Genomic DNA, 13,119 nt, shown 5'->3' with positions numbered 1-13,119 from the left:
AGGATCCATAGACTGGTCACTCTTCATGGACACACAGCTGGATACAGGGGAGGCTGGTCTCTCCTGCTTGATTGGGCTTCAACACAACAGAGACAAATATTACATATCTCACAAACAGGTATTTGTTTAAAATCTATCACTTGATGGTTTCATTTCAGACAAAAATATATCTGCCTCACTCTGTCACGTCCTGACCAGAAAAGGGGTCATTTTGTTATTGCAGTTGCTCAGGACGTGGCAGTGGTGTGTTTGTTTTGTGTGTTTCGTTTTTTTGGGGGGTTATGTTCTATGTTAATATATTTCTGTTTGTTCTAGTTCTTATATTTCTATGTGTAGTTCATTGGGTTGACCTTCAATTGGAGGCAGCTGTTCCTCGTTGCCTCTAATTGAGGGTCCTATTTAGTTGGGGGTGTTTTTCCATGGGTTTGTGGGTAGTTTTTCCGTTTCTATGTACCTTACAGGACTGTTTTTCGTCGTGCTTTTGGTCAGTGTTCATTTCTTTAATACATTCAAGAAGATGATTCACATTCCCGCTGCAGTTTGATCCCATCCTTACGACGAACCTGACACACTCTCAAATGTGACCGACCGGCTCAATTTGGTAATTAACTAAATTAACTAAATGTATGGTGTTTTTGGTTTATGTCAGTTTAATTGTTTGTTATGGTATAAGTGGTTATGGTTGTAAGTGATAAAATAAACTAGAAGATTGTATATTTTGGAATTCTGAGTAATTACTTCATTAGTAAGGAATTACACATTATTCAGTAGTACTGCAGTTGCTACATAATTCCAATAGATGGCAGCATAAGACCACAATGACAATTCAGAAGATCAGTTTAGTTTTCTCCCTGGATGCACCACCACTCCCCCTCATAGGAAAACTCCTGTGTGGGCTTCTGTCTGTCCTTTCCACACTGCTAACGCAAGAGGAAGACTGCAAAAGCATTTAAAAGATTACTGTTTAGTAATATAATGATGATTCATGTTTATTATTACCTGTTTTTATTTGAAAAGCCAAGGGGCATGTTGTGGTAAATTTACTAACCGGGAGGGTTGAATGATGTAATTTATTGGAGGGCTGGAAGACGCACTCTTGTCTTTTCTATTCTGAGGTTGTTTACTCACAATATCAGATATTAAGATTTTTTTATCATGCATGTAATGTTATACTAAGGTTGAGGTTCTGACTAGTGATAATTTACCTGGGGTTCAATACCTTTTTGGTCACTATTTTTGTTGCTCTCCCAAAAGTAACACAGCCCTAACACGAGATATATAGCTAACTAAAGTAATGAGTGACCATTTTAGAGAATCATGGGACATATAGTCTGTGGTTGCATGCTATTTTATGTCAATCATATTGCTGCTTGTAGCCTATAACTGATGCTTTGTGGTCTTATGCTTCCATCTATTGGAAATATTTAGCAATTAAAAGCTATTCATTCACATACAGACATGGTGAGGTAGCTGAGAAATAAAGTGTATTTTTCTTTGTCCCATTAATTCCTTAGATCAGTCTCAAACCTTCCCCATCTATCCCACGCCAATTGCTGGACTTTCACATAGAGGTCACCAGGTCACCAAGTTTAAAACACATTTTGAAAATTAAACTAGTGTGTCTTGTTAATCAAGTGTTCTGCCTTACAAATAGTAAATCTAATAAAATAACAAAACAATAAAAGCAAAATGCTTAGATAGATTTTGGTTAACAAAATAATCAAAATGCTATTTAGTACTAAAATAGTTTCTAGAACTGTTCTACGCTACCCTACCCTGGAATTAGGGTTCAGGCTAAAACAGGTAATACGTAGTGTTAAGAGTTTCTGCACATCACGTTGTGACATCTGCTGATGTAAAAAGGGCTTCATAAATACATTAGATTGATTGTTAGGTTCAGGGTATTTAAAGAGATAAACTGTATGGGTTTATATCTCTCTTGCTCCTCCCTGTGGCCTTCTGTGGGTACTACATACCTCATTCACGACACCTGCTAGGCTCATAATCTGAGGTAGCAACTGTGTCAGATCTACAAATCAATGAGCTAGACATTTTACATTTACATTTAAGTCATTTAGCAGACGCTCTTATCCAGAGCGACTTACAAATTGGTGCATTCACCTTATGATATCCAGTGGAACAACCACAAATCTTTTAAGGGGGGGGTTAGAAGGATTACTTTATCCTATCCTAGGTATTCCTTAAAGAGGTGGGGTTTCAGGTGTCTCCGGAAGGTGGTGATTGACTCCGCTGTCCTGGCGTCGTGATGGAGCTTGTTCCACCATTGGGGTGCCAGAGCAGCGAACAGTTTTGACTGGGCTGAGCGGGAACTGTGCTTCCTCAGAGGTAGGGGGGCCAGCAGGCCAGAGGTGGATGAACGCAGTGCCCTTGTTTGGGTGTAGGGCCTGATCAGAGCCTGAAGGTACGGAGGTGCCGTTCCCCTCACAGCTCCGTAGGCAAGCACCATGGTCTTGTAGCGGATGCGAGCTTCGACTGGAAGCCAGTGGAGAGAGCGGAGGAGCGGGGTGACGTGAGAGAACTTGGGAAGGTTGAACACCAGACGGGCTGCGGCGTTCTGGATGAGTTGTAGGGGTTTAATGGCACAGGCAGGGAGCCCAGCCAACAGCGAGTTGCAGTAATCCATTTGGTTTGCAACTCAGTGAACCTGCGCAGCATTCACTCAATTTGATGCCTTTGAATGAAGATTTCGATGCTTTCGATCTAATTTCCAGCAGCCATTTAAAAACAAGATGTCGTAAAAAAATAAAAAATCTAATTTTAAAGAGTATTCTGTTGTTTAAATCGGCCACATCTTGAAAAAGAGGACATGCAGAAATAATAGTAATAATAATTTAAAAAAGATATACCCATCAAAAATCTATTCATTGAAAATCTGAGAACAGTAATATTGAAGGTACCCATAAGCAACCATTTCTGATGAAAAAACGAATGTGATTTTGGAAATGATTTTGGAAATAAACTCTTAATAATTATTTCAAAAATTGTCATCTCACCTCTTGGCTTTGGTGTCATGTTCCCTAGAGAGTCTCATTTTAGAGGCAGGGCCCCCCTCCACTCTCTCCCCAGAGAGTCTCATTTTAGAGGCAGGTCCCTCCTCTCTCTCCCCAGAGAGACTCATTTTAGAGCACTGACCCCTAAACAGAGATCCAACATGTTGGTTGTGGTTAACACAGTGACAACTAAACAGAGATCCAGGATGTTGGTTGTGGTTAACACAGTCATTCTTTAATGTCAATTGTTGTCATTTATTAATTATCTCTTATGAAACATTTACTAACAGACACATGGAAACAGTCAGGTGATTTAAAGCATCACATGAACATGTAGTTGTGACATTTCATCTCCATGGTAACTGTCAATAATAATAATAATAATAAGTCACTGTTTGTTAAGGTAGTTATAGACAGAACAGCAACAATAATAACAATAATAATAATAAAAATAATAACAATAATAATAATAATAAGTCACTGTTTGTTAAGGTAGTTATAGACAGTACAGCAACAATAATAATAATAATAACAATAATAATAATAATAATAATAATAATAATAATAAGTCACTGTTTGTTAAGGTAGTTATAGACAGTACAGCAACAATAATAATAATAATAATAATAATAATAATAATAATAAAAATAATAATAATTAGTCTCTGTTTGTTAAGGTAGTTATAGACAGAACAGCAACACAAGGCCATGTCTCACACGTATTTGTATTCACTAACAGTAGACTATTTATTGTCTTTCAATCTGTTCTTTTCTAAACGTATCTGAGAATGTAGACAGAAGGGCTAAAACGGACATGATTGATCCGAGGAGGAAATTGTTGATCCATTCTGGAAGTTTTTTTTTTTGCATCAAGTGAGAGATGTTATATTATGTAAAGTAGACTAGGTTATAATGTATAATAGCAGTTTGTTAGTGATATGCAGATCAAGGTCTATACCTCGGCTATAGCCTACATATCATAGATGACCAGTCTAAACCTGTTCAGATCAACATAATGTTATAGTCCTACCAGTAGCAGGACAGAGAATGTACTGTATATAACCTACATATCATAGATGACCAGTCTAAACCTGTTCAGATCAACATAATGTTATAGTCCTACCAGTAGCAGGACAGAGAATGTACTGTATATAACCTACATATCATAGATGACCAGCCTAAACCTGTTCAGATCAACATAATGTTATAGTCCTACCAGTAGCAGGACAGAGAATGTACTGTATATAACCTACATATCATAGATGACCAGTCTAAACCTGTTCAGATCAACATAATGTTATAGTCCTACCAGTAGCAGAACAGAGAATGTACTGTATATAACCTACATATCATAGATGACCAGCCTAAACCTGTTCAGATCAGTTCACAGAGAACATCAGGTTTGTCGGCATGATAAGTGATCATAGCCTTATAATAGTTTGTAGGTAGTCTAGACCAACAGTACGAGAGTCTGCCCGTCTTTCCTACATACCAACACATTTATTCAATGTTACCGAGAAATATGTGCCACAGTTTCATCAGCCATTTTTGTAACTGCGTAGACAACACACTTACTTTCACGTTCATATGAGGAAATCACAAAACTTCTGACAGTCACTGGTGCAGCCGCCTGTTTTCTTGCAGATGAAGTAGCTTTCACAGGCAACTCATTCAACCAGCCTAAACAACAGTAAATACAAGATGTCAAATGGTCAAAAGTGAATCTCAATAGAGCCATATACATTAGAGAGGGGTATATTGCTGCAGATGTTGGATCTTAATTTGAGCCAGTTTGCTACACCAGGAAAATAATCCTGCAGAAACAGGACATTTGAATTATTGTGTGGATTATAATTAATTATAATTAATGAACAGTTTTAAAATGGAAAAGTGGAATTTATCATCTTCAGAAACCTTTTCTAAAGTTTAATTACACTCAATTACACTACAAGTTTAGTTTTTTCTGCAACAGGGTGATCAAATTAAGATCCTACATCTGTACAGAGTTTATGTCTTTATCTGAAAAGGGCAGTTTGAATTATTAGCAATAACATTGCAACTGTCAGCTGATGTAAACCTCTGTGATTGGATGTTATAGACCCCCATTCATATCCCCATGTACAATTATGTGTACAGATGTAGGATCTTAATTTGATCACCCCCCACTGCAGAAGAACTTTCCAGCAATGCAGGAAATGTAAAACTTGTAGTGTATTTGAGGTTTAAAAAGGCTTCTGAAGTTTGTAATTTCCACTTAGAAATTTCAGACTTGTGTTTTCCTTACGAAAAATGTAGTAACCCCTACAAAAATGTCCATTAATTATAATTCACATAATAATTCACATTTTCTGTTGCTGCAGGAATATTTTCCTGCTGTAGTAAACTGGCTCAAATTAAGATCCTACATATGTACGTGCAAATGTACTTGGTGATTGTGATTCTACAAAGGTTGAGTCTCCAGATTCCCTTGCTGCTCTGGAGAAATAATGAAATGGTTGTCATGGTGATTTAAACAGGGACCTGGTTACCTCCCAACTCTGATGTCATTTGTTACATTTCACCCTGTTGATAAAGGCAGCTACAAGGATGAACCCAGAAGACACCTCTAAATCAACATTCACTGATATTATCCTAAAATCCTTTCACTCATATTGTGGTGTCTCTTCGTTTAACAGGTAGTCTATGATATTAATATTGTAGCAAACAGTGGTGCAGGGCAGTGAACCCAGGTCGCTGGTGAACAAGGAAAACACCCTATGCATCGCACAAATAGGGTTAACCCAGTATTTATTTATTTATTTTACTAGGCAAGTCAGTTAAGAACAAATTCTTATTTTCAATGATGGCTTAGGAACAGTGGGTTAACTGCCTTGTTCAGGGGTAAACAACCGATTTTTACCTTGTCAGCTCAGGGATTTGATCTTGCAGCCTTTCGGTTACCAATCCAACGCTCTAACTAACCACTAGAGCGTTGGAGCGCAGCTACCTGCCGCCCCAAGTAGGGTTAACCCAGTATCAGTATCAATAGGGTTAACCCAGTATCAGTATCAATAGGGTTAACCCAGTATCAGTATCAATATGGTTAACCCAGTATCAGTATCAATAGGGTTAACCCAGTATCAGTATCAATAGGGTTAACCCAGTATCAGTATCAATAGGGTTAACCCAGTATCAGTATCAATAGGGTTAACCCAGTATCAGTATCAATAGTGTTAACCCAGTATCAGTATAAATAGTGTTAACCCAGTATCAGTATCAATAGGGTTAACCCAGTATCAGTATAAATAGGGTTAACCCAGTATCAGTATCAATAGTGTTAACCCAGTATCAGTATAAATAGGGTTAACCCAGTATTAGTATAAATAGGGTTAACCCAGTATCAGTATCAATAGTGTAATCCCAGTATCAGTATAAATAGGGTTAACCCAGTATCAGTATAAATAGGGTTAACCCAGTATCAGTATCAATAGTGTTAACCCAGTATCAATAGTGTTAACCCAGTATCAGTATCAATAGTGTTAACCCAGTATCAGTATCAATAGTGTTAACCCAGTATCAGTATAAATAGTGTTAACCCAGTATCAGTATTAATAGTGTTAACCCAGTATCAGTATCAATAGGGTTAACCCAGTATCAGTATCAATAGGGTTAACCCAGTATCAGTATTAATAGTGTTAACCCAGTATCAGTATCAATAGTGTTAACCCAGTATCAGTATCAATAGTGTTAACCCAGTATCAATAGTGTTAACCCAGTATCAATAGTGTTAACCCAGTATCAGTATCAATAGTGTTAACCCAGTATCAGTATCAATAGGGTTAACCCAGTATCAGTATCAATAGGGTTAACCCAGTATCAGTATTAATAGTGTTAACCCAGTATCAGTATTAATTAGTCCCGTGCTTCGACTACTCAGACCCCTCACACATCCGGTCCATTCTGATGACCTCACAGACACCATACCACTTCTGACACCAATGTAGCAAACAGCTGGGCAGGGAAGTGAACCCAGGTCGCACCTGTAAAAGGTCAACAACCTACGCATCGCGCCATTGGCACCAATTGGGTCACTTGGTTGGAATTGTGAAGTGGCTCATATAGCGAGGATCACTACACTATAGAGGAACTATGATAAAATTACATTATCACATGAAATGTAGAGGATCACTACATTATAGAGGAACTATGATACAATTACATTATCATATGAAATGTAGAGGATCACTGCACTATAGAGGAACTATGATACAATTACATTATCATATGAAATGTAGAGGATCACTACACTATAGTGGAAATATGATACAATTACATAATCATATGAAATGTAGAGGATCACTGCACTATAGTGGAACTATGATACAATTACATTATCATATGAAATGTTAAATGTAGAAGTATAATATCTGAATATTGATATATTGAATTTGACTTGACCACGTCCAGTCTGCTCCATTTATATGATTAAACTGACACCAACCTGTCTCAGTAGTAGTAGACTGTTAGGAGGGTTTTACTGTCATTCACTATACTAACATTACACCAACCTGTCTCAGTAGTAGTAGACTGTTAGGAGTGTTTTACTGTCATTCACTATACTAACATTACACCAACCTGTCTCAGTAGTAGTAGACTGTTAGGAGGGTTTTACTGTCATTCACTATACTAACATTACACCAACCTGTCTCAGTAGTAGTAGACTGTTAGGAGTGTTTTACTGTCATTCACTATAATAACATTACACCAACCTGTCTCAGTAGTAGTAGACAGTTAGGAGTGTTTTACTGTCATTCACTATACTAACATTACACCAACCTGTCTCAGTAGTAGTAGATTGTTAGGAGTGTTTTACTGTCATTCACTATACTAACATTACACCAACCTGTCTCAGTAGTAGTAGACTGTTAGGAGTGTTTTACTGTCATTCACTATAATAACATTACACCAACCTGTCTCAGTAGTAGTAGACAGTTAGGAGTGTTTTACTGTCATTCACTATACTAACATTACACCAACCTGTCTCAGTAGTAGTAGATTGTTAGGAGTGTTTTACTGTCATTCACTATACTAACATTACACCAACCTGTCTCAGTAGTAGTAGACTGTTAGGAGTGTTTTACTGTCATTCACTATACTAACATTACATTTAATTTATCTACACACTTTACAATAATCCCAGGCAGGATTCTCACCTTGAAACTTCATTGTGATTTTTTCTGTTCTGTTGTGTATATTGTGATGGGTGAGGCCTGAGCTGGAATGTGAAGCTAACTGAAGCTGGCTAGCTTTAGAAAACCAGTATATCAAGCCTGTATCATAGTATACCCCTCAGGCTACGTTCAGGTTTCAGCAAGAGGCAGGTATCAACATGCCGAGTCGTAGGCAACAACCTGGGTTGTATTCATTAGTTTACTCCACAGCCAACAGTTTTAAGATGTTAAATAAAACATAAACCGTTTACTCTAAACGCTGTACAATGTGACCTAAACGGTTTCTGTTGCCGAAACGTTTTGCTACGGTGGGCACTAATGAATACACACAAACTGTTTTGAGGAAGTGTAAGTTGTTGTTAGTCTCTCGAACAATATTTATTAGTCTCTCTTTCACACAACATACCTTCCTGAGTGAAAGGAGTTAACTGTAGATTATAAAGAGAACATGTTTGTTTGCTGCTTGTTGTGTTTTAAGCCTGTTTTGAGAAGACAAGTCTATAGACCTATGATACAGTACACTCTTAGAATAAAGGGTTCCAAACGGGTCCTCCGGCCGTCCCCATAGGAGAACGCTTTTGGGTTCCAGGTAGAACCCTTCTGGCTTCCATGTAGAACCCTCTGTGGAAAGGGTTCTTCACGGAACCCAAAAGTGTTCTACCTAGTACCAAAAAAAGGGTTCTCCTATGGGGACAGCCAAAGAACCCTTTTAGATTGTAGATAGTGTAGGAGCGATCACCCTGGGGCACACAGATGGGCACAGAACGAATTCACCCCACGCATCTAATTTATATCCAAAACATTTTAAGGAGAGTAGGACTATTATAACACTGTCCACCAAAAATATAATTAACTATATGAATACACATAACAATACCATCAACTATATTAATACACATAACAATATCATCAACTATATGAATACACACAACAATATCATTAACTATATTAATACACATAACAATATCATCAACTATATGAATACACACAACAATATCATTAACTATATTAATACACACAACAATACCATCAACTATATGAATACACATAACAATATCATCAACTATATTAATACACACAACAATACCATCAACTATATGAATACACACAACAATATCATCAACTATATTAATACACATAACAATATCATCAACTATATTAATACACATAACAATATCATCAACTATATGAATACACACAACAATACCATCAACTATATTAATACACATGACAATCGTCGTCTTACCTTTTATCTCTCAATAGAAACAGAGTCTGTAATGATCATTCGGTCGTTGAAAGTTACTTTCGTTTGCTCTGCTCATTTACATATCAGGTTCTGCCTGTTCTCTCTCCACTCCCTCTCTCTTTACAGCTCTTACAATGTGCAGCTCCTCTCTCTCCCCAGGGGTAGCAGCTCCTCTCTCCCCAGGGGTAGCAGCTCCTCTCTCTCCAGGGGTAGCAGCTCCTCTCTCCCCAGGGGTAGCAGCTCCTCTCTCCCCAGGGGTAGCAGCTCCTCTCTCTCCAGGGGTAGCAGCTCCTCTCTCCCCAGGGGTAGCAGCTCCTCTCTCCCCAGGGGTAGCAGCTCCTCTCTCTCCAGGGGTAGCAGCTCCTCTCTCCCCAGGGGTAGCAGCTCCTCTCTCCCCAGGGATTTGAAGACATTAGGAGCTACTTTTGAACACATACATCTACAGTGTATTGCCAACAGCTTCAAACATTGACTCTGACCTGTCCAAAAAGCCAATCTGATTAAATTACCCCTCAATCCCTTCTTTCTTTTTCTCTCTCTCTAAAGTCACACTTTTTTGATAGTACTTTTAAAAGTGGCAATATTTCGAGAATAAAGTGGCAATATTTTGATAATATACTCAACATTATATTTTTAGAATGAAGTCTGTTATGAATGTAGGGGATGTGTTTAATAAGTGCATGTCTCCCTGACTACCTGTTGCTGTACCACTGTTGAAATGCCTCAGTTAGATGTCCTGGTGAAACTATAATAAAGTCTGTTATATTTCTAGATGAATGTAGGGGATGTGTTTAATAAGTGCATGTCTCCCCTGACTACCTGTTGCTGTACCACTGTTGAAATGCCTCAGTTAGATGTCCTGGTGAAACTATAATAAAGTCTGTTATATTTCTAGATGAATGTAGGGGATGTGTTTAATAAGTGCATGTCTCCCTGACTACCTGTTACTGAACCACTGTTGAAATGCCTCAGTTAGATGTCCTGGTGAAACTATAATAAAGTCTGTTATATTTCTAGATGAATGTAGGGGATGTGTTTAATAAGTGCATGTCTCCCTGACTACCTGTTGCTGTACCACTGTTGAAATGCCTCAGTTAGATGTCCTGGTGAAACTATAATAAAGTCTGTTATATTTGTAGAATAATGTAGGGGATGTGTTTAATAAGTGCATGTCTCCCTGACTACCTGTTACTGTACCACTGTTGAAATGCCTCAGTTAGATGTCCTGGTGAAACTATAATAAAGTCTGTTATATTTCTAGATGAATGTAGGGGATGTGTTTAATAAGTGCATGTCTCCCTGACTACCTGTTGCTGTACCACTGTTGAAATGCCTCAGTTAGATGTCCTGGTGAAACTATAATAAAGTCTGTTATATTTCTAGATGAATGTAGGGGATGTGTTTAATAAGTGCATGTCTCCCTGACTACCTGTTGCTGTACCACTGTTGAAATGCCTCAGTTAGATGTCCTGGTGAAACTATAATAAAGTCTGTTATATTTCTAGATGAATGTAGGGGATGTGTTTAATAAGTGCATGTCTCCCTGACTACCTGTTGCTGTACCACTGTTGAAATGCCTCAGTTAGATGTCCTGGTGAGACTATAATAAAGTCTGTTTTATTTCTAGATGAATGTAGGGGATGTGTTTAATAAGTGCATGTCTCCCTGACTACCTGTTGCTGTACCACTGTTGAAATGCCTCAGTTAGATGTCCTGGTGAGACTATAATAAAGTCTGTTTTATTTCTAGATGAATGTAGGGGATGTGTTTAATAAGTGCATGTCTCCCTGACTACCTGTTGCTGTACCACTGTTGAAATGCCTCAGTTAGATGTCCTGGTGAAACTACCCTTTAGAATTGGATTTACTAAAGTTTGTATCATTCACAACTAAAGTTGCCAAATAACAGTTTAAAATTATCACTTTTATACTCAACATAGACACTTCATATGAACACTCACTCTGGAATGATACAAATATCCTTTTTATTTCATTCAAGCAAAATACAGTTATATTATTATTACTATAAAATCATATAATATAAAATAATGGCACATGACTTATATGTATAGACCCATCTAGTCTACTAAATGAACAAGCCTACATCCTATAACAAGGAGCATAGCCAGATAACATACAGTATCTAGTCTACTAAATGAACAAGCCTACAGTCTATATCATAGCCAGATAACATACAGTATCTAGTCTACTAAATGAACAAGTTTACATCCTATATCATAGCCAGATAACATACAGTATCTAGTCTACTAAATTAACACGTCTACAGTCTATATCATAGCCAGATAACATACAGTATCTAGTCTACTAAATGAACAAGCCTACAGTCTATATCATAGCCAGATAACATACAGTATCTAGTCTACTAAATGAACAAGCCTACAGTCTATATCATAGCCAGATAACATACAGTATCTAGTCTACTAAATGAACAAGCCTACAGTCTATATCATAGCCAGATAACATACAGTATCTAGTCTACTAAATGAACAAGTCTACAGCCTATATCATAGCCAGATAACATACAGTATCTAGTCTACTAAATGAACAAGCCTACATCCTATGGCATGGAGCATAGCCAGATAACATTCAGTAGGCCAACTCATATTCCGTTCTTCTATAATACATGTTTATTTAGATCTGCCTAAAATAAATAATGGATTCATTGTGATGGTGTGTATTAAATTGATTCATCATTTTTTTATGTAGATGTTCCAAAGGTGCTCATCAGTGGTTTGTATGAGGCTGGTAGACAGTGGTTTGTATGAGGCTGGTAGACACTGGTTTGTATGAGGCTTGTAGACAGTGGTTTGTATGAGGCTGGTAGACAGTGGTTTGTATGAGGGTTGTAGACAGTGGTTTGTATGAGGCTTGTAGACAGTGGTTTGTATGAGGCTTGTAGACAGTGGTTTGTATGAGGGTTGTAAACAGTGGTTTGTATGAGGCTTGTAGACAGTGGTTTGTATGAGGCTTGTAGACAGTGGTTTGTATGAGGCTGGTAGACAGTGGTTTGTATGAGGCTTGTAGACAGTGGTTTGTATGAGGCTTGTAGACAGTAGTTTGTATGAGGCTGGTAGACAGTGGTTTGTATGAGGCTGGTAGACAGTGGTTTGTATGAGGCTTGTAGACAGTGGTTTGTATGAGGCTTGTAGACAGGGGGTTTGTATGAGGCTGGTAGACAGTGTTTTGTATGAGGCTTGTAGACAGGGGATTGTATGAGGCTTGTAGACAGTGGTTTGTATGAGGCTTGTAGACAGTGGTTTGTATGAGGCTTGTAGACAGGGGTTTGTATGAGGCTTGTAGACAGTGGTTTGTATGAGGCTTGTAGACAGTGGTTTGTATGAGGCTTGTAGACAGTGGTTTGTATGAGGCTTGTAGACAGTGGTTTTTATGAGGCTGGTAGACAGGGGGTTTGTATGAGGCTTGTAGACAGTGGTTTGTATGAGGCTTGTAGACAGTGGTTTGTATGAGGCTTGTAGACAGTGGTTTGTATGAGGCTTGTAGACAGTGGTTTGTATGAGGCTTGTAGACAGGGGTTTTGTATGAGGCTTGTAGACAGGGGGTTTGTATGAGGCTTGTAGACAGTGGTTTGTATGAGGCTGGTAGACAGTGGTTTGTATGAGGCTTGTAGACAGT

The 13,119-nt window shown here is 38.1% G+C and overlaps 1 long non-coding RNA gene across 1 annotated transcript; it reads right to left on the bottom strand.

Annotated features, from left to right (window-relative positions):
- Positions 1–24: 24 nt before the first annotated feature.
- Positions 25–9,526, bottom strand: LOC123741810 (uncharacterized). Its single transcript, XR_006769364.1, has 4 exons — positions 9,467–9,526; positions 4,586–4,690; positions 3,015–3,155; positions 25–76 (listed from the first exon to the last, which is right to left on the bottom strand). It is a non-coding gene; the product is annotated as an uncharacterized lncRNA (long non-coding RNA).
- Positions 9,527–13,119: the final 3,593 nt, after the last annotated feature.

Source organism: Salmo salar, chromosome ssa03 (assembly GCF_905237065.1).
Source record: "Salmo salar chromosome ssa03, Ssal_v3.1, whole genome shotgun sequence".
In the NCBI taxonomy this organism is placed as follows: domain Eukaryota; kingdom Metazoa; phylum Chordata; class Actinopteri; order Salmoniformes; family Salmonidae; genus Salmo; species Salmo salar.
The sequence above is the reverse complement of the archived record's forward strand: the minus strand, read 5'-3'. Positions and strand labels throughout refer to the sequence as shown.